General features: G+C 41.7%; 1 protein-coding gene across 6 annotated transcripts in view; it reads right to left on the minus strand.

Annotated features, from left to right (window-relative positions):
* SEMA6D (semaphorin 6D) overlaps nt 1-23,425 on the minus strand; it is a 52,534-nt gene that overhangs the window by 13,196 nt on the left and 15,913 nt on the right. The window lies entirely within an intron of this gene.

A 23,425-nucleotide genomic window follows, 5' to 3' on the forward strand; every position in this document is an offset into this window, starting at 1 on the left:
CTAAAGGCATTGCCAAATTCCCAGCATTACTCAAGCCTTAGCCCTAAATTCTTAAGTAGAACAGTTCCCTTAGTTTACTAAGACCAACATGGAAGCAAGGACATGAATGACATTGAATCAGGGTGAAAGAGAATGAAAAGAAATGAAATGATTTCACGATCTACCAATTAAGCAGGACAGGACGGAAGCAGCACAGCTGACACCAGACCACTGGGGAAGTCTACCTTTTTACATAAAACCATTTGGACACAAACCAATACCCTAAGTATGCCTGGCCTCTTAGCTTTATTGAACTTTAGAACCGTAGGGAGCCTTAGGGACCATCTAGTCCAACCCCCTCATTTTTCAGATGAGAAAACCATGGGCTAGAAAAATTAAGGGACTCACTGAATTTCAGGGAGCTATTTAGAGCATGATCAGGGTACAGACTCACATCACCTGAGTCTCCATCCGGGCTCTTTTCATCAAATTAAATGATGAAATTAAGTGACTGGTTTTTTTTTTTTCCTTCAAAAATATAGCATTACAAAAAATCTTTTTGGACTAATGAATATATTCATTATCTTTATTGACATGATGCTTCACAGGTGCATGCATATGTTAGATTTTCTCAAATTGTACATTTACAATGTGCAATATATTTTATGTCAGCATCTCAACATTAGTTGAGCATAATATTAAGCATTAGTTGCACATTACCCATCAAAAAATTTAAAAAATCTTTAGCTGTTATTAATTTATTAAACAAGAAAATTAGGGCTCTGCTGGGCCAATGGGATGGCTTTTTTGAAACTGTAAATGCTCTACTTTGCAACAATACTACCGCGTCCTCGGCCATAATTATCCCTCACAGCTACTATACTGAACCATAGAGCAGTTAGCTTTATCTACAGTCTCATCTACCTAAGAACTTTAGGAGAGATCATGAGAATCACTTCAAATTCTGGGTGAGTCCAACTACTCAACTGGGTACTTACTGTGCCTCTTTTATCTTCTTAATGCCAAACACACAGATGCACAGGTATGTAAGCTATGCAATGCTCTCAATGTTTGTCTTTCTAACTAAAGTAAAAACCGAGTATACGTGAATTTTAGAATCCTAGTTTTGCAAAAGAGAGAACAATCTTGCAATACATTTTTTCTTGATGGAGGATTAATTCAGCAGTAAGTTAACACATCGAAAATGCTCCGCAAAAAGCATGGTGGAGTGGGACCCGTGGCAGCATCATTTTGTACTCAAGTCAAAAAAGTGTGGTTGTTGGCAGTAGTCTGACTTGGGCTTGGTTGGAACTCCACAATTACTAGCTGACTGACCTGAGGAAGCTTCTTCTGTCTCTCTGAGTGTTCATTTATTTATTTATAACATGGGGATAATACCACCTTCCACTGGGTGAAAAGGAAGTAAATGTCTGGCTCCTATAAATTCTGAGCAAAGTTAGATCTCCTGACTCATTCCCTACTGAACACCATGCACATGACCTTGACCGAAGAATCTGGGCAGAGTCTGGGAAAAAGATGTCCTAAAATATTAAAACTATTTGGCCATTTTTTCCCCACAGAGAGTTATTTTAAAATACAAAAGGATTATCTTTAGAATAATTTTCACAACTTGAGCCTATTTATTAAACCTAGAAAAGAAGGTAAAAAATAATCACTGTCAATCTGACCATCCTAACACAACAACTGTAATGATTTGGTTCTAGTCTTCCTGTCACATGCACATATTTTCAATGATGACAAGGTGACCTCTTTTAATGTACGACTTCTCCTAAAGCAGAGTCTTCCTGTCTCACTTTTCCATCGTGCTTCCATGTTTCGCCATTTATACAGACCCTGGAAAGTTGAAGTAGTATAAACACATGAAATGTTGCCATAAGAACAACATGCTGTTATGACATCAATTCCAAACTTCATCCTCTGGATGGAAAGTCACTGGGTGCTTCTCCTGGGGTGTCAGTGGAAAAAATCAGGAGCACCAATCAATCCTAAAGAAACTTAGAAATATCTGTGTGAAAACAAGAGGCAGACGGTTCTGTGAATCTTTCTCCACCATGACAGATAACTGAATGGTTCACATCATGTGGGCAGAATCTTGATGTCCCAGACAGCAGGACAGGGAGGGGCCCTCACCAGGAAAGGTGTCTCTCGCATCTGTGATTCCAGCATTGAGGCTGAGGATGAAATCACTGCTGACTCACTGGCAAGCACCAAGTTGCCCGGCTGAGCTATCATTTCCTATAACTCACTCAACTCATCTGACACTGCAGAAAGCAATTTCTCCTCATACCCTACCCCCACCTATCTCATCCTCTAAAAATAAAGCCCCACCACTAATTGCTTCCTGTCCCTGCATAAAGCTTTATTTTAAAAAATTACTTTCAGATTTGCCATAGAAATTATAAATGGAAATATTTAATGTAAAATATATATCAAAGTAAGACTGAGTTGGGAAGGGAAGGATCTAGAAATACCTGTGAGAAATGAACCAGGGAGATTTATTTTGCATATAAACTCCTCAGACTATCTGGCTTTTACCTTATTTAAGGAAATATCTCCGAATTCTGGGGCTCAGTAAAATAGTGAGACTGCTTATGCTGAAGGAGAACAAGTCAAGAGGTAGGGCAAAATGTTGGAAAAATATAGACCTTGGGGTTTGAAAAGTCTGGTTCAAACTTGCTTGTGCCATTTACTTCCTGGCTCTGGGATCTTGTTTAAGACTTAACCTCTTGAAGCCTCAGTTTCCTTAAGCGTAAATTAGGAAATTTGCCATTACTACCTCCTAGGCTCTTCTGAGGATTAAATGAGACAGCCTAAATAAAACACCTAACATAGAACCTGGCCCATAATAAATGCCTAGTAAATTTTAGCGGGTATTATTATGACTATTATTGTTACATCTTATTGGGCAAACATGACCCCAGAAGGGGAAAGAAATGCTTATTACTCTTTTATCCTGTACAACCATTCACAAAACCATTTACGAGTACCATCATAACAATGACAGGGGTGTTCTTAGAGGATTAAGATACAGTTTCACAGACATAGATGCTTCTGAGGAGGAGGAAACCACCTTCCTCATGTGTAAGGGTACAGTAAAGAACATGCCTAAATGAGATTTTTTTTTCCTTTCAACCAGAGAACGGGGGAAACTGAGTAAGTATATTTTGTCATTTTTTGGTATTATATATAGGCATCTCCCACATATATCTGATGTTAAAGCCTAAATATAATGAGGGAAGTTCTTAAAAGCAGTTCAGAGCTGCCAGGATAGCAAGGGTTTGGGTGGCAGAATCCTTGAGAGAAGGGAGGGTGCCAGGAAATGAGCTCCACACTTAGCACTTAATTTCATATTATGGGATTTGCTACTTCTTTTTTTAAAAAGATTTTTTTTTTATTTGCAAGAAAGAGAGAGAGAGAGTTGGGGGAGGGCCAGAGGGAGAGAATCTTCAAGCAGACTCCCCACTGAGCACAGAACCTGATGCGGGGCTTGAACTCAAGACTCTGAGATCATGACCTGAGCTGAAACCAAGAGTTGGACACTTAACCAACTGAGCCACCCAGGTGCCCCAGGATTTGCTAATTCTTAAGCTACCTAAAGATGAGAGTGTAGCTATAAAGAAAAGCCAGATTTTTGGTAGTATCAAGTTTAGGGCCCACCATGAAGGAATCCCAATAAATATCTGCAGACTTTCTTTTGGACCTCTGAAGATCTATACCCTAAGGAGAGGAGGCAAACATGAGGTAGACAAAATTGTATAAAAACTCCAACTTGGTCTCCAAAAAACCAAGTGCTGGATTGAATAGATGTAATCTCTTCCCACTCTAGCTCCTTGAATAAAAGATAAGGTGAGTCCTCTCTAGAGGAAAATAGTATTATCTGGAGACTACAATTTTTTATATAAAATTCTTAACAGCAATTACTAGACATTCCAAGAACTAAGAGAGAAAGGAAGACAACTGAAATAGGCCCATGGGTAAGCCAGATATTAGAGTTATGAGAGATCAACTTAAAAAATAATTGTTTATTTCGTCCAAGAAAAAAGATGACAAAATGGAGAATTTCACCAGAGAACTGAACTCTATTAATAGAGAAATTAAATGGAAAGTTTACAACTAAAAAAGCACAATCATTAAAGCATTGTAATAGATGTGTTTAGCAATGTATTTCTTATACCTGAAGACAAAATTAGTGAACTAGAAGATGGGCTAATAGAAAATATCAAACAGAAACATGGAGAGCAAAGATGTTGGGAAAAACAGATGAAAGAGTAAGAGACACATAGGATCTTATGAAAACATCTAACATCAGAGTGCTGGTGAGTGAAGAGAGAGAGAGATGTGGATGGAAGCAACATTTGATGAGATAATGGCGGCATTCTTTTTCAAAACTGGCCAAAAACTGTAAGTCTCATATTCCAGAAACTAGAACTTCTAAATACAAAGCAAAACATACTTGAACACATCATAGTCAAGATGCTGAACACAAAGACAAAAAAAATGTTAAAAGCTAAAAGAAATTTTACCTTCAAAGAAGCAAGAATAATACTGACAGCTGACTTACCAGTAGAAATGATGGAATCCAACAGACCATGGAATGACATTTTTAAAGTGCTGAAAGAAAGTAAATTCTCAGGCAAGATTTCTATTACGAGTGAAAATATTCTTCAAAAATGAAGGCAAAACAAAGACATTTTAGACAGACAAAAGCCTAGAGATTTGTTGTTAGCAAATCCAGACTAAAAGAAATACTGAATGGGAGTTCTTTAAGCAGAATAATGTACAGGGTTTGTTAATAAAAGTTCTTTTTTTTATGTTATGTTAGTCACCATAGTACATCATTAGTTTTTGATGAGAAGTTCTTTTTATAGTTATAGAATAGTGACCAAATTCAAAATTAACGAATCCCAGATAAATAAATTGGCATAGAATCTCTGTCTCCTTGAAAATTATATTAGTGCAAAGGAAATGAGAATTCAGAAATGGAGTAGGCCTACTTTATCCCCAACCCAAAGAACCCAGAAGGATACCATGCTGATTTTAAGGCTCTGGCTATCTTCTGGGGATGCCACTTCTTGAAGAGGAGCTGTTCAGACTCTCCTACTGCACATACCTCAGGATCTGAAAGTGGAGTTGGTTCCTCCCACCTTCCCAATTATTCCTCCAGATCTTGGAACTTCATGCTCTTCAAAACAAATCTTTCTATTTGAGGCCTGCCTCTCCTCCTCCTTTTCAGCTGATAATGTCCTAGTCACTTTCTCTAAGAAGTGAAGTTCAAAGACTTCAGTAGCCCCAGTCTATGGTTCCATTCTGGCACTTGTCATCAGCTGTAGCTTCTTCACCTCAAAACTCATAAAGTCATGCACCTCATGCTTTGCTGTCAATCTCTTGTCCTTCCAGCTTATTTGTCTCACCATTTTCACCATGACTGCTCCTTCTTCTCATCAGGGCCATCAGTCTCCTAACTGATCTCATTTCATCTAATTCATTAAGTTTCCTCAATCTTGACATAGCACTTTATCCATCTTAGATGTAACAGTCAATAGTCAATCATTGTAATAATACTTTAGCCTATATTCTAGACTCCTTCATCCTTTGTATCCTTATCAGGCTTTCTTGTAAAGTTCTTGGATGAACTCAACCCTTCACCTTCTGCACCTGCCCCAGGGCAGCTGAGCCCCAGTGAAGACAACCACACTCTGGGACAATTTGGTAGTAACATCACAGAATTCTTGGTCACTGACTACAAGTAGCACTATAATCTCTGGGGAGGGTATGTTTCTCTACCAGGTTTGCCCACTCCCCAAATCAATAAAGTTTAAACTCTTCCTATTCTCTTCAAAGCCCTCATCTGATCTTTTTCCTCACTCCACTACATTCTTCCCTGCTGCCCCATAGCTACTTCACTCAGAAAGTAAAAGCCATGAGACAGGAACCTTCCTCAATTCCCCTCTTCCCCTTCCCATTACCAGTCAGACTCATTGCATCCTCATCTAGTATTTCTTCCTTCTGTCCTGTTTTTTTTTTTTTTTTAAGATTTTATTTATTTATTTGAGAGAGAGAGAATGAGAGAGAACACATGAGGGGGGGAGGGTCAGAGGAAGAAGCAGACTCCCCACCGAGCAGGGAGTCCGATGCGGGACTCGATCCCGGGACTCCAGGATCATGACCTGAGCTGAAGGTAGTCGCCCAACCAACTGAGCCACCCAGGCGCCCCCTTCTGTCCTGTTTTAAGAGAAGTTTTCACCCCCCACCCAAGTCCTCTCCATGTGCTTTAAACCCAAACCTTTCTGTCTTTCCTGGAATAGAAAAAGCATGGACTATGTTTTTCTCTCTCTGGTATAGTCTCTTTTTATTGATTAAATACTGTCCATCAGCACTCAATTTGTCTAAGCTTCTCTCATCTCAAAAAAAAAAAAAGGAAAAGTAAAAAGCTTCTGTGACCCCAGATCCTTCTCTAGCTACCACCTACCTCTTTCCTTCCATTCACAGACAGACACTTAAAGTTCTATATTCTCACTGTTGTCATTTCCTCACCTCCCACTCATTCTTCTACTTCCTCTGTTCTAGCTCCTCTCTCAATAACACTTTTCAGTAAAGACATGATGACCTCCAGGTAGCTAAATGCAATGGGTGCTTCCAGCCCTGTCTCATATAATTATCCAGTAGCTTTAGACACAGTTGACTGTTCACAGCTTTTCAAAACACTACCAATCCCTGCCTTCCCTTATATGGCATTCTTTTGACCTCTTACCTATTCTGCCTGCCCCTTGTTTGTCTCTCGATCATGTCTAAATGCAATAAGCATTTTCCTTCAGAATATAAAGCTTATATAATCTCACAATCCTCCAGTAACTTTCTATTACTCTTTGGAGAAAGCCCTGATCTTTATAATGGAGCCATTAAGACTTTCCATGTTCTGAGTCCCGTCTCCATCTCCACAGTCTTATTTGAGCCTGTCTCCTTCTTTACTTGTGCTTCTACCACTCTGGCCCTGTATCTGGCCATGGACTGTGTCATTCCACCTACTTCCATCAAGCCTTTGTTCCTACTTTCACTCTGGATATCCCTTCTTGTTTCCCATCCTTGGCCTAGTTAAGTCTTCTTCATTTTTTTTTAGAGCCTAGAGAAGATTCTTCTCAGTGCCTTGGGATAAGCATGTCTTACAGTTGTCTATACTTGAGACAACTGTGAATGAACAGCAGATGAAGGAAGAAACAAAACTAATCATGGGCCCTGAATCACTACAAGCCCTGCTGAATCTCTCAGGGCAAGATTAGCTTTTCAGACTCCTGTCTAATCTAGATTTATTTAATACTGTTAAATAAACAAACAACAACTATAACAAAGGGCAGCAGAGCCAGGAAACCCTAGGTTCTACTCCCAAATAGTATTCTTTTAGTTGAATATGCTGTGACTAAAGGAAAGAATGGGGGTGGAACCAGAGCTGTAGTGTAAGGGGCACCATTCATTCTATAGTCTATGAAATTCCAGGGGGCACTGTTCACATTGCAGTCGATGAGAATGACGGCCCCTGGAGTTAGTTACAGGAGTTATAGGTCTGCTACCTAACAGCCCCACAGGACAGAGTGGAAAGGGAGCAATGGGTTTAGGTAGATTGAAAAAGAGCAAAGAGAAGCAAGTTAATTGTTATTCTTTGGAACCTACCAATACTCAGAAGGTTGTAATTGAAGGTCAATTACAAAAGGTTCTTGTTTATATAGCATTTTCATGTCTGGATTCGAGCAGTATGTTCTGTGTAGGGCTGTAGATTTTAGTAAGTGCTCAACATCAGTATTTAATCAGAATGATATGACAACCAGGCTGACAATATAGCCTTTTAAATATAAGAAGATGAGAGGAAGAGATGACGAACCTACTAGTTTCAGAAGACCCTTAAGCAGAGTTGAGGTGGGTATTCTAAGCCCTTCTGAGGACCTGGTAGCTCCCTGCATCCAGGCTCACCAAGTGACTCCTGACCAATGGGATCTCTTGGAAGAGCACCAACTCTCTTGTGTAAGGAATGTCTAGTGCTACCCCCACCACACCGCCCAATCGTCTCCTTCACACAGGCTTGTGGACCAGGTGCCATGTGTGAACAAATACATCCTCTCTTACTCTGGGCCAGGAAGAGGTGGCTGAAAGGCTCTTGAATCTGAGAGCCTTCTGCCCTCTGGGAACTTGGGTACCCAAGTTCTCAAAGTGCTCAAAGAGGCTTTGTCATTTTAATGACACTTTATAATCAACCACCTAAAACACTGCCCCATGGCTTGTTGAGGAAATGACGAATCAGCTCTCTGACTCACCCTCCACACAGCTGAGTTCCTGCTGACACATCAGAATCTGGAAGGATGTGCATTTTCAAGGAGCAGGGAAGAAACCTTGTGGGGAACTGGGGACTTGGAATAAAGAACACATCAGGGATTCTTTTCCCACTGACACTGGCAGCAGGAGGGGAAAGGGACCAGGAACCAGGAGATTTGGGAACACAGACTTGCTGTGTGATCCCCGACAAGTCTCTGGCTTGAGTTTCTTCATGTAATAAAAGTGGGGTGGGGGGACTAGAAGTATAGGAACACCTCTTTCCCTAAGAGTCCATGATCTTCTGAGGGCTGGAGGAGAGAGGACTCCTTCTGCCTACTCAGATAAACATCCTGGTGTAATCCCCATTGCTCCACAGGTTCTTTCCCCTCAACATGTGAGCATCTCAAGTGACTCCCATCACAGACACACAGTATCTCCCCTAATCCTGAGGTGGCCTGTGTTATCTCCCTGTCTCTCACCATCTCCACCAAGTTTCTCTGAAGAAAGGTCCAAGCCCATTGTCTCCATTTTCTCACTTTTTATTAAGTTTTTCACCCACTTCAGTCTAACTTCAACTCTTGTCCATCAACCACCAAACTGCCAAACCCAACTCAACCCTCATTCTAAATCTTCTTTCATCTCCCTGAGGTATTTAATCATGTTGATCCCTCCTCAGCTCTTGAATATCACCTCTGGCTTTCATAGTAATCTCCTTACTTGTCTAGCTACTCCTTTTCAGCAAACTTCTCCAACTTGTCCCACTACACTCACTCTTAGATGTAATTCTTCATGGTTCCACTTGGCTCTTTGGAGATTCACCCACACTACACCCACCTTTTTCACTACCACCAATTAACTGATGAATGCCAAATCCATGTGTCCAGCACAGACCACATTCCTCAGCTGCAGAGCCAGCTGTCCAAAGTCTCTGTCCAAAGTCAGATATTTTGACCTCAGTAAAATATAAGCACTTTAAATTCAGAAAGTGCAAACCTGAACTTCATATACTTTGCCCTGACTTGTCCTCCTGCTAAATTCCCTACAGAGCACAGGCTCTGGGCTCAATGTGCCTGGGTTCAAATTCATACATTATCACTTACCAACCATGTGACCTTGGATATATTACTTCATCTCTCAAAGTTGCAAGCTTTCTCACCTAAAATGAGGATAATTCCAGCACTTACATCATTACAGTGATTCAGTGAAATCATCTATGCAACACATGTAGCCAAATCCTCTGCACCTGGTAAGGATCCGATAGTTACAACTACTCTTATTGTTGCTGTCATTACTGATATTTTTAATATCCTACTCAGTCATTTAAGCCTTAAACCTGAGAGTCATCCTAGATTTTTCCCTCTCTATCATCTTCTCCAATCTGTTAGCACACCCTATTAAATTTCTCCCTTTACTGCTCTAGAACACACCCTTAACTGGTTTTTGCTCTCACAGACTTAAGTTCATTCTCCAAAAGCCACTAGAATGATCTTTCCAAAGCACAAACAGTATCGTATTACCTTCTTGTCTAAAAACAATTTGATGGTTCCTCCTAAAGGCCTGATGATAAAATTCATTTTCAAGATTTACAGGGTTCTCCACGATCTGATTCTCACCACCTTCTGTTTCATCTACCAATAATTCCCCACCTTGATCCCAAAGCATTGGCTCCTGTGAACACTATTTTCTCTCAAATGCCCTTCTTGGAAACTGTCTACTTACAAACTCGAAATGTTGCTGGCGTTTGCCTCTTTCCTATTCTTTCCCTCAACCCCAAATTCCTCTCCTCTGGCCACACTGTTCTCCTAAGGATGGCTAATCAACTGTACTACTATGTAAATACTTCTATTACGGAACTTGCCATATCATAGTAATTACTTGTGTTCACATTTTCTCTATTAAACTGGGATGCTTGGAAGAGAGAGCAGATCTTAGTCAGCCTCTATCCCAGCATCAGGCATGGGGACTGGCACCTAGGAGGTCTTCAGCCAGTATTTAGTGAATATAAGAAGAGGTAGATTTATGAAAGAGGTTGTACATGTGACGGGACTCGGCTATGGCACAGGTGCCACATGCACATGTCTCTACCATTGCCCCAAACACCTACAGTCTTGAGTCTACAATGTTCTCCTACGACGTTGGCACGCAATCCTCATTAGCCCCCAGTCCATGAGTTTCCAGGTGCTGCAAAACCAAGAGGTTCTTTACAAATGGCAACAGATGCCTCTTTTCACACTTACCCATCACTAACAAATGGCTCTTTGATCCAGGAGTGATGGGTAACACGGGCCAAAGGGGTAAATGATTTCTGTCACTCCCTACTGGAATTCCTATTCATTCTGCAGCTTTCCCAGAACAAAGGAGAGGAAAGCAGGGCTGTTCCTGAGATTAAAGAACAGGGTCTATGGGACTGGCAGGAAGCCTACTTGACCCCCCACTACCCAACAAACAAAAATAAAATAAAAATCAGCCAGCCATTAGGCAGAGATCCTGCAATGGGCAATTCTTCCCTTTGGCTGATAGCCTCTTTCCAGCTAAAAAGTAAGTAGTGCTAAAGCATAACAAAGCCAGAAATCAGTATGAATACCTTTCTAAGATCTTTCCTTTGGGCTTGATTCTGATAGAAGAAAAAAGGAAGGAGGCAGTAGATGCCCTGGAAGGGAGATGCGGGCACGCTGCAGGGTACGGAAGCCTGTTGTGTTCTCTATTAATGCCTTGCCTTTATAATCGATGTCTTCCCCAAAGTCGGGTCAATTATGTTTATTTTAATTTAATTTTACATGCATGAGGAAAGCTGGTTATTTTTAAAGTTTTCTGAAAATTAAAGCAGCTCTTATGTAAGGTTTTCAGTTTAAGTCTGAAGTTTTTTAAAGCAAAGCACACCGATATCTCCATCAGTAATGCTTCTGGTCAAATATTAATAATTCAAAAAGGAATTGAACTTAAAAGGAATTGAGCAGGAAGGGACATAAAACAGGATCTAACCTGCCTTTGCCAAATCCTAAGCAAATCAGAAACAGGGATCTCAGAATTTGACCTCTGAGAAGAACCATGGCTCCAGGGAGCAGAATTCTAGTGCCAACTTATCTACAAGTTTTGCCGGTCCGTCCTGACTCAAATTGGGTAACATTTTAAAGCTAAATTGTCCTAGAAGCAATCTTCATTTAATGTGAAAATAACACAAGAAAGTAATGAGAGGATGAGCCCCATATCTAAGCCGAGAGGATCTGCTATCCAGGCAGATGACAAACACATCAACTTCTTAAGAGATCAAGAGGAGGGCTAGCTTTGTGAAAACACAAAACATAGGGATCTTCTATGATTGAAAAAGAAAAAAGAAAATTAGATAGCAGAAGATTGCTGTGGCAGATATGAGCACAACAGTGTGTCCTTTTTTCAGGGAGGACTGCAGGGCTTTCCAGGCTAACTTGGTGACAAGAGAAATTAAAAGCCTTTTTTTTTTGTTATCTCCTCCATACACAGAGCCCCAGCTAGGCCCAGCTGCTCCCTGTGGGCCTCCAGGAAAGGAACCATTCTAGACAAAGGAAGAGCTCAGGGTTCCAAGGCAGGACTGAGATGCCAAAGGACTCAGCCTGTCTTTGGAAATTGGCTTATTCTACCAGATGACCTGCTGGGGCTGCCATATGGCCTGCGCCTGACATTCTGTTCAGGATAATAGGGCCTGGGTCCATGCCTGGTTCTGCCCTCTGGGCTGGGATGACAGAAGTAGAGCATGTTTGTTCTGATTCCACTGATTTATCTGATTCTGCCACTATGGAACCTTAGCTTTCGATATCCTCCATGGCACCTTTTTCAGGTTTTCAAAGGACATGAACGATACCCAGGCAAGGAAAGACTAAGGATGAGTGGCTGCCACTATTCCTGGAAGAGAAGAAGCAGATAAATTAAGGGACGTGGGATCCGAGAGGGGGGAAGTCAGTGCAGAACCTAGAAGTCCCCAGAGTCCAGTTCACCATCACTGCCAACAACTAGAGCACTTGCTCAACGTGAAGAGTTCGTGTCTCCATGTTTTATATTCTGCAAACTGCCTCACCAGAGACTTCCAGGAGATGTTGTGACTTAAAACGGTGTCCGAGCGTTTACAGAGGGGTTAAGCTCTAAGAACCCAGAGAAAGAGAGGTGATCTTTTTTCATATTTTAAAAGCCAAAAATTCCTGGTTCAAGTCCTATGATTTTCAGTTGCCAAAACTAACAACCCAGAGAAAGAGAGGTGGTCTTTTTTCTTATTTTAAAAGCCAAAAATTCCTGGTTCAAGTCCTATGATTTTCAGTTGCCAAAAACATGGCCTTTGAATTTGCCTTCTGTATTTGATAACAGTAATAGTTGCTTGTCCGTGGCAGATGTGGTGAAAGATCATGAACGGTTCAGAAGGACCCGAAGCATCACCATTATCCACATTCCGTTAGGAAACGTAGTTCTACTTGTTTTGAAGAATGCCTTTTGCAGGTGGGTGGAGAGTGCATGGCCTCTGTACTATTGCTGCAACTTCCTGTGAGGTTATAATTATTTCAAAATCCTTTAAAAAAAAAAAAGTGTTTTGTCCTACTGATAGAAATGAGAGCCCTGGTGACTTAGGTTAGCCCAACAATCCCGAATTAAAAAAGGTGTCATCAAGAGTGAGAATAAATGGCCAGAGTGAATTTCATGGCTGGCAAAACCTCTGGGAAGGCCCACCTGGGCCTGAGTCGTTTCCCTGGGACTCACCTACAGACGTCTGTCTGCGCTCCGCATCCAAGATCTGAGTTTTTGAAATACCTGGGTCCGCCGAGGCACACTGGGAGCATAGGTAAATCGTGCCAATTCCCGATTTTTACTAAATCAACTCAACACTCGGAGGGTATGAGAAAAGCGGGGCCCTTCCTTCTGTGAAGGGTGGGGCCTGCCTGAAGTACCGGGCAAAGCACTATCGGAGTGTGGATCGTGGACTCTGGAGCCAGAATGTCCAGGTAGGAGGCCCAGTTTTGCCACTTAACTAGCTGTTTGTCCTTGAGCCAGGGGTTAACTACTCTCTGGACCTCAGCTTCTCTGTAAACCGGGAATAAGGCTGGCCGCTTTCTCAGAGTTGCTCAGAGGATTGAATGAGTTATTAAAAGAGCATACAGAATTCCCAGCACATGTTAGCGATCCGGTGAGTGGCAGGAAGACTGTACAGGGCTAAAGGCACAACCTTGAGAAAGGGTTGTGTGCTTCTAGCACTAGAGCTGGAGATAATTGTGCTTTACATGTTATATTACCCTTATCTACGTTTATTCTTGCCTCGCATGTTATATTACCCTTATCTACGTTTATTCTTGCCTCGCCTTATGAATCACCTTGGGGGGGGGTGGTTACTAAGCTTACCTGCAACATCAAACACACCTGGAGTTAATAGGGAGTTAGGAAATCTGGATTCTACCTTTGATTCAGCTTCAGGTAGCGGAGAGGCCATGAGAAAGTCAATGCACCTCCTCTGGCTTCGGTTTCCTCCTCTATATAATGACAGGGTTGGGCTAGAATGTCCTTGGTCTCGAAGGCCCCCTCCAAGTCATTAGATTTTCTGATTCTGAGTTTGGCGCCTGGTTTGAGAAGGGCTCTTTATCAAAAGCAAAATTATTCTCAATTCACACTTCTAAATTTTCCTATAACATTGATGTTGCCTCTTTACCTCTCTCTCTGTCCCCACACGTACTTCAGAGCTGACAGAGGTATTTCATTCCCGTCTGTGTGTGACAATGGCCCTCAGCTCTCAGGGACATTCATCCTACACCAGGGGCTGGGCAATGAGGTTTTACCTTTTAGAGTGTTTTATGCTTTTAAAGCAAATATGCCTTATCTATTTTGGTCCTTAAATGTTAGGACAGACATTATTATCACTACTGAATTTCACGTCAGCTTCATGAGGACAGAAGTTACTTCTGTTCTGGGCTTTATCTTTTTTTTTTATTTTTTAGAGAGAGGGAGGGGGTCGGGGCGGGGCAGAGGGAAAGCATCTTAAGAAGACTCCCCACTGAGCACAGAACCTGATATGGGGCTCAATCTCAGGACCCTGAGATCATGACCTGAGCCAAAACCAAGAGTCAGACATCTAACCAACTGAGCCACCCAGGCACCCCTCTCGGCTTTACCTAGTACCAGATACCTACTTAGAGAATTTTTGCTGAGTTAGTGAATGGATCTCCACTATGCAGATGAGAAGTTAAAGAACTGCTTGAGGTTAGGCTGTTAAAAAAAGGCTTCTGCATCATCTGTCTCCAGGTCTGTTGCTCTTTCTATCACCTCAATGACTAATCTCAGAGAAGCTCAAAATGGATTTGCATAGACAAAAATAAAACCTATGTTTCACGGCAACACTCGGCAGTGACCTTACAAATACAAGGCCGAAGAGGGACCAGGAGGCAGCGTTTGGATGATGCTTCTCTTAGCACCCCACGTTCTGTGTGTATGGATTCACCTAATTCCCAAAACAAACCTCCTTCTCCTACCTCTCTGCCTTTGCATGTGCTTTGCCTACCTCCTGGAATGTTCTTCTTATCCTTTCCTCTTCCTTGATATGGCCAACCCTTAATCAGAAATCATGTTCCACCAAGACCTTCTGCCACCGAAATCTGAGCTCACCTTTGTCAGAGCACATACCACACAATGTTCTATTTCCTCATTTTCTCAACTTCCTTTCTCTTCCCCAGCCCCACACTATAAGTTCTTGAGTACAGGGACTGTATCTTTTACATCCATAAATAAATTCCTAAAACGTGGTTGGTACACAGGGTTTTAATAGTTGTTGGTTGAATGAATTGTTGTGTGCAACCCTGTACCTTATCAAGAGAAAAAAAAAAAAAGTTGAAAAATCTCCAAAGAGCACTTTTCCCCCTTACGATGAACTGGTAGCAATAGATCACCCATATGCACCAGTAATGAACACAGGCCAATGTGAGATTATGCTGCGGAACGTGTGGGAGGCATTCTCTCTCGTGGCTGCTGATGTGACCACAGGAAGACATGGGCTGCTGGGGATGTTGCAATTGCAGGGATGGACCCACAGGAGTCACACTGCTCCAGGGATATTGTCTGGCCCATTTCCTACAAGGACCAGACAGAGCCTTGGGCCTGGGGCCCCAGATTCCATCCCAGCCACAGGAAGTGGAAGCACCTGGGGAAGCTACAGAAAAAAAGAGTGTTGCTTTACACTTGCAGACAGGCTGAAAAGATTGTGGGGAAAAAGACTGAGGGAAATTAGCCTAATTACCTTTGGAAGGAAAAGTGTGGCTGGTTTTCCTTTTCACCACTTACCCTTATTATAGGCTTGCAGCTCCTTGGTAAAAAGCATCATAAAAGTAGGGAAGGTGGGGGTTTGGGGTCTTTTGTATAAAGGATACAGGGACAAAGTGGGATTATAACAAGAATAAGTAAAGAACTCTACCAGGACTGGGGAAAGAAAACAGGAGGGACCCCTAGGTTTCTTCCCAAGCTGTGTCTATTCCAAGCTGGGGTGGGAGGGAGAGCTGTCTCTTTCATGTTGCACATACTGAAGGTTCCAGAGAGTCTTCAGGGTAGTGGGAACTCAAGTAGAGGCGGCCATTAACCCAGGCACAAGGCTCACCCGAGTGGGGGTGGGGGCACCACTTTCAGAAGCATTCTAATCAAAAGTTGCCAGGCCCTAAGCTCTATCTCAGGTGAGTCCCTAACACCTTCTCTGCTTCCTGTGTCTCTGCAGTACCCAACCTTCCAAGGCGGAGGAGGAAAGAGAAGGTGCTGCGGAGCATCCGAGGGCTGGGCGGCCAGGGCCCCATGGGCACATGTGGACTAGCGTGGCCTCCCACACTCTCAGGCCAGCCCTGTTGCCTCTCCTGAGGTGAGATCCGGGAGCACTGCCGCTGAGTGAGAAAATGGAAGTAAAAATACTTTGACAATTGTAAAGGTGCTACACAAGCGTGAAGTAGTATTATTATCAGTGCTTTATTTGGCTGCAGTTTGCATCAGCACCGTATACTGACGTCGCGGACGCTTTGGCTCCAATACATATGAACATTCCTCATTCCACAGACGCACCTGCTCCATGAGTTACCAGCCCCACTGGGCCTCCTGCCCTTTGTTCCTGCTGTTCTCTGGACCTGGAAGGCCTTCCGAATGAGGCTGCTCTGACTGGCAAGTTCTTAATTGTCCCTGAGGGGCCACCACCCTTTTCCATCTCTCTCTGGTCTCCTTTCACAACACCCCATCCATTTCAGCTAGGGACTTGCCACGGTGGGGAGCACTGGCCACCTCCTTGCTCGCCTTTCTGATTAGACTGTGAGTTCCTGGAAGGCAGGAGCTAGGACTTGTCAGTGGAAATACGCTCACAGGCCAGTACGTGAGATGTTCCTCTAAGAGAGCAAAGTTTGCCGTTGGTAACAGACTCTTTTGGCTTACACGCCCCACACCTGGAGTTGTGTGTAATCTGCGCATGCTGGAGGCTGGAGAAGTACCGGTGATAAAGATCACGACAAGCCATGGAGGAATGCTAAGGAGGCATGAGGCATTGTGCTAAGCAGCCCCCCTAGGCTGCTCATGCTATTTTCCTGAATTTGCAGATGAGCAAATAAAAGAGGCAATCTGCCTTAGGTCCCCAAACTAAATAGCGGGGCTTAAGTCAGTTTGACTCCCACATCTATGGTCTTAATCACTACACCAGGAGAAGATAATGCAGAAGAAATGGAAAAGAGAGGAGAAAAGAGGCATTTGTCATTTACTAAGAAAAGAATATCCTATTTTTAGCTTGACTTCACTATTGTTGTTTTAAGATATGAACAGCACTATTTCCCCTACATCCCTTCTTCTAGTCTAATGACCTGGCAGGTAATGGCAGCAGACAAATAAAATTTCCATGAAACAATAAAATAATACCAGAGGACTTTCATGCAGAAGAGAGCCAAGATCCTGCCTCCCTAAGTCTCGGGAGTTGGCATCCACCTCTTCCTCCCATCTGCACCTTTGAAATGGTCAGAGAACTCTTCCCTCCCATCCTTGACTTAGCAGCAAAGACTTCCAACTGTTTCCAGGGATGACAGGCAGGGGTGCAGCAGGGCCAGGAATCGCCTTGTTCAGAGGCTCCTGAGTAGACACAAATTAGGATGGAAGGCCTGAGAGGCCCCTTTGCTGCCAGGTCCTTCAAAGCTAAAGAAAGTTGCACTTGGGAACCCCTTCCATTAAATGTCTGGCGGGCCAGTCAGAGTAGATGTGAGGGGAAAGCACATTACAGGGTAAGTCTCTACCTCTAGAGAGAGCTTGTCTTTTTTTTTTTTTTTTTACTTTCTGTCTTCAAGGACCAGTAAGAGAGCAGCAAAGGGGAAGTTCTCACCTACACCCCCTCTCAACCCCATAAAACAACTGGAAAAGGGCTGTCATTGTGTGGAACTCAAGGGAAGAGCAATGGGATGATCCATTCTCGTACCACTCCTGAGAGTAAACACCCTCATACAATTCAATGAGGAAGAAAGCTTTCAGAATATTCTGGCTCCACCACCCACTAGCTTTGTGACCTTGGAAAAACTACTTCACCTTATATCTGTAAAAAATAGAAAATGATTCCACTCGTCTTAAAGAATTGTTCTGAGGGTTATAGGCTCAATATACAGCAAACCTTTAAAACTGTGCCTGGTAAATAAGTGCAGTAAGTATTAGCTGTTAGCATAGTTATTGCTGTTAGTATTATTATGAGCATCATTCTGTTTTCTCTCTGCTCTGTCCCCTGCCCTGCGATAATCTCACCTATTCTGAAGATAAACTCTAGAGATTACAGTTCCAAATTCTCTCTTGTAATATTCTTTGGAAGACTGGACAAAGAAACCGACTTCAAATAATTTCCCTTTTCGTGGCACTGGTAATAGAAACACCTAAGTCAACCACTCAGCATTCAGGCAAGATTCTCATAAAGATGGCAGCCAGCACATTAGAATTTAAGCATTTTGCCAATATAAATGCACCAAATATACCTAATGTCATTATTCTTGAGACTCATCACACACTCAAGCTCATCTATCTTAACAGAAGAGAGCCATGACGACAGATGATTAATAGCACTGAGACTTGGCTTCCTGAAGAAGGCTGGATAATGGAAGGAATACCGCTACATTTCCAGTAGAAGAGAAGTCTGTCCAAGAGATGCTGGACTGAATTCTCTGTGGGAAAGGAAATGGGGTGAATGGAGAACTCACTCCTGATGCATTCTGGAAAGCAGGGGTGGAGGTTAGTGCTACAATACATCCCAGTCCATGATGTTCCAAGTATCTAGATGTTCAAACTCTCAAAGGGCTAGAAACTCCATATAGCAATTTAAAAACATGGCACCCCAATATTTTTATACTGTTCCCATTTAGAAGTGGATATATATATGTCCTCCCCTTGCATCTGGGATGTGAGTGTTTGAATAATGGAATATGGTGGAAGTGATGTATCAGTTTCTGAGCCCAGAACTTAATAAATGGGCAGCTTCCACTTCCTATTTCTTCAGACACTTGATGTTGAACCAGCCACCATTGTATGAGGAAGCTCAAGTTGCTCATGGAGAAGGCTTTGTGAAGAGGACTCTGTAGAGAGGAGCTCAGGCCAGTCCTAACTCAACTCTCTGCTGATGAGCCACACTGGCCCCCATGTGAGTGATCCGTCTCAGAACTGGATGCTACAGCCCCTGGCTGAGCTATCGCAGGTGATACTATGTGGAGCAGAGTAGTATCTGCCAAAATGTAGATTCATGAGTCAAATCAATGATTTTTTTTTTAAGTAAATGCTATGTCCAGTGTGGGGCTGGAACTCATGACGCCAAGATCAAGAGGAGCATGCTCCACTGACTGAGCCAGCCACCCTTCCACCCAGCACTCCTGATTGTTTTTGTTTTAAACATCTGGTTATGGCATGGTTTCTAATGCAGTTAGATAACATTGTATTCCATGTTTAGGGGAGAATCCCTTCCTGGATCCTTTCTAGGTATATTCTCTATCTTGAAATATTGCTTTCTTTGCTTTCTCCTCTTAGACCAGCAAAAGACTGAAATTAGCTGTCGGATATACTGCAGATGACAGTAGTTTTCAGATTGTCTATGTGTCAAACAGTACAAAACTCATCCCTAAGATGTTTTGTCCCAGTCTCTTAAGATAATTCTTCTTATTTTTTATAAGATTTTATTTATTTATTTACTTATTTATTTATTTGAGAGAGAGAGAGAGCTCGAGCAGAGGGAGGGGTAGAGGGAGAGAATCTCAAGCAGACTCCATGCTGAGTGCCTAGCCTGACACGGGGCTCGATCTCATGACCCTGTGATCATGACCTGAGCTGAAATCAAGAGTGAGACGCTTTACCAACTGAGCCACCAAGTGCCCCTTCTTTTTTTTTTTTTTATAAAGATTTTATTTATTTATTTGACAGAGAGAGACACAGCGAGAGAGGGAACACAAGCAGGGGGAGTGGGAGAGGGAGAAGCAGGCCCCCCGCCGAGCCGGGAGCCCGATGCGGGGCTCGATCCCAGGACCCTGGGACCATGACCTGTGCCGAAGGCAGACGCCCAATGACTGAGCCACCCAGGCACCCTGCCCCTTCTTATTATTAATCGTAGAGAAGCAAATTATATCAATGAGGTACAATCTCAAATTAGCTTTTTTTTTTTAAAGGATACTATTTAATGCTGGTGAACTTGGGATGAGATCAATATATCACACATGGCAGGATAACTTAGGACAACCATTTAGAAAACAATTTGACAATGTGCACTACACACACTCCCATCCATGTACATTAGCAATACTAAACTTTGACTCAGTAACTTTACCTCTAATGATTTATCTTAAGCAAATAATCTGAAATAAGAAGAAAAAAAAGGAACCTTATTAGAGGAAGATGCTCATTTTCATGGTGAAAAAATTGGAAGCAGGCTAAATTTCTAAACATGGAGAAGAAATTAAAATAAAAGTATACTGCATCAGCTTCGTGGAATATTATGCAACCATTAAGATGATAACAAGGAAGACCAGACATCCTCAGCTTATGATGTAATACTAAGTGGGAAAAGAATCAGAATATAAAACTGTATATATACTGACTACAACTTTATATAGACAGAGATACATATAAATACACATTAAAATGGAAAAGATAAAAAATTAGGTTATTTTATATAATAACTTACATTAGGTTTTTTCCCCTTTAGAAAGAAAACTTTGTATTTCTTTAATATTTAAAAAGGTAGGATGGAGAGATGATCCATTAAAAAAAATAAAATTACCCTCCACCTCAATTAAGCAGAGAGTTTTCTTGGTCAAGATGGTTGTTATTGCCCTTCTGTTGAATAAAACCAAGAACTAATACTTGGATCCAGTGGTAAATAACTTATTTTAGATGGTAACTTCTTAGACAAAAGTATCTCTATCACTTTGTATCATATTTATCCTTTGGGTGTTCAGTAAGAGAAAATGGAAGTAATTCAGAAATTGCAGTTAAATGAGCACATTATATTTTTGGCTTTGTTCCGCTCCCCTCCCAACCTTCTACTTTTCCCTTCCTAGACTTTCAGAATATAAAGTGCTAAAATAAACCAGCAACAACAGTTTCTATTTTTAGAGTGAACTTTAATCTAATTTTCACCAAGATCCATGCCAATTCAAAATCACTGCTCTTCTCTTGGTGCTAGTAATACAGTGATTGTCTTTTGCATTAAAATTTAAGAATTACAGTCACATAGGAGAAAGAAAAACTTGGCTTAGACTTCTTAGTGGTCAAATGTACATTGGCAAAAGCAAATGGAAAACTGATTGCAACTGTGTACTTGGATATTTAAAGCCAACACCGTTTTTACCCCAATGGCTCAAATATTGGCATTAAGGTCCCCTTTCTTGACTCTAAAAACATGCACAGGAAAGTGGAGAAGGAAGGCCTGGCCTATTCAAATTCCAAATTTCCACTTACAGCCCTGCAAGCGAAGGGGCAGGAAGTAAGGACACTTCTTCTGCCGGCTTTCTTGCTCACTGCTGTAGTCATCCCCCTCCTTCACCACGATCCAAATAAGTGACCATCTAAGCGTTAGATTAACTTTTATTTCAGTGTGTAGCAAAACATTAAGTACGTGTTCTTATAAACTAATTTCCAAGCAGAACTGTTCATATTTTACCTTAGAGGTAAATGGCTGCTAGAACACTGAATCTATTTCAGAATTTGGTCACATTGAGCCATTTTTCTCAGGCATAAAATAAATACCATAGCAGATAAGGATAATTCTGTGCTTCTGCCATTGGTTGTTAGAGCAACAAGAAGCCAGACTTCAGCTCTCTCTGTAGCCCTTTACAAATCAGCCCACTCAATACTAAGGCACATGTAAACATATCATTCTGCCAACCACTGGGGCTGAAGGAATATCTTGGGAGCTAAAATGTGAACTCCCATTTGGTTCCAAGGCTTCTAGGCTAAGCATCCTATTGCCACAGTAAAACAGGCAGAAGTCAAGATGTTCTCCATCAGAAGAAAATAAAGTTAAATAAGGTAAATTAAACTAAAATAAGTAAGTATAAACAAACCCCTAAACTGGGTAACTTTTAGGAGGCCCAAAGACAGGATACTTGTAGCTCTTGAAAGTAGAAAAATTACCATTCTCTCTTTCTTTCATTCTCTCACATACACATACAAAATCCTAAACTATTTAAGTTGTTTAAAAGAATCTACATTAACACCTCTTGGTCACGGTCAAAGTAAAAATTGCTTATTGTTTAAAAGAATCTACATTAACACCTCTTGGTCAGGGTCAAAGTAAAAATCGCTTAATATTTAAGTGATGAAATCCATAGCGCTAAGCATCAAGGCTTTGATCTTAATTAGCTCCTGCTACTGTGACTTACACCAGAGATGTTTGTAGGCTTTTAACACTACAGACAGGCTCCCCATCTCTTTGCTCTAACAGGCCAACAGCATGCCTATAAAGTAGAGAAGTCCACTTGATGATGCAAATGTGCAGGTGGGTGATTAGAGACACTCTGAGCATCGACTTTTCTTGTGATCTAAAATTTGCTCATGTAGAAGGTGGCTTCAGGCAGAACTAATGATGTATCTAAAAATGACGGCAGGCATCAGTTAATTTAGAGGGTTTTTTTTTTTTTTTTTACTTTGAAATGTCTTTATTCAATGCAATTTGCCGGTGACCTCAACTTAATAAAAAAAACATGAGTGTATCTGAAATCTGTGCTTGCCATGAAATAGCTGTTAGTCTTAATACAGAATTCGTACCTGTGCTCTCAGAGGTGTCAGAATGACTGAACCAGAAAAGATCGTGGTTCTCACACTGAGTAAATGCAGATTCAATGGTGGTGCCTTATTTTTTATACCTTGGAGACACTGGATCTCTGCAGATATCTGGGCCGCCATGAGGATGATGGCACCTTTCTAAAAGTTAATACTGAGTATAAGACGACCCGGAACACATCTTGAGCTGGCATTAACTTGGTCCCGCACTGTGGAGTGTTTCAATCAGTCAGTGCCCATGCCAAAGGGCTGGCTAAATATTTTCATTATCACCTTGCAATATACCAAACTTCTTGGATCGTAAATTAGAAAATTCTCAAAGATGTCAATATTTGTATATTAGAATTTTAAGGTCTTAGACATGGATTTCTTTTTAAGTGTGGCAAAAGTACTGGAGTGAGTTAAGTCTCCTCTGGGATATTAGCCTAAAAACCTATAGATAGGAAAGGACAGATCCAAATGAAATGAGCAGAATAATGCCAGCGCTCAATGAATTTGATTTTATGTTGTAAAACTATCAAACAGCATGTAGGCTTAGTCTAGGGTCAAAGGTTTCAACAAGAGCACTGATTTCAACTTTTTTTTTTTTTTTTCCCTTTTGGTCCCATAATCCCCATGTCTTAATACCAAGTCTTGAGAGTGTGATCATCACAGTTATAATTCAAATGCAGGCCCGACATAATTTTATACTAGTATCTTAGTCTACTGAACTGTGAGGATTGCCTGCAGTGACCCTGGACTCCATGTCTATTCTGCCCTAGTTTACAACCGAGAGAACCAATGCCCAGGGAAATTAGGTGCCTTGTCTCAGTATATGATGCAGTGGGAACTCAGGCCCAGAGCTTGGGACTCTTTACAACTCACGTCTGTCTAC

The sequence above is a fragment of the Mirounga angustirostris genome, unplaced genomic scaffold, assembly GCF_029215605.1.
Source record: "Mirounga angustirostris isolate CCGP_5_RB_7025 unplaced genomic scaffold, mMirAng1.0.hap1 SCAF_9, whole genome shotgun sequence".
Lineage (NCBI taxonomy): Eukaryota > Metazoa > Chordata > Mammalia > Carnivora > Phocidae > Mirounga > Mirounga angustirostris.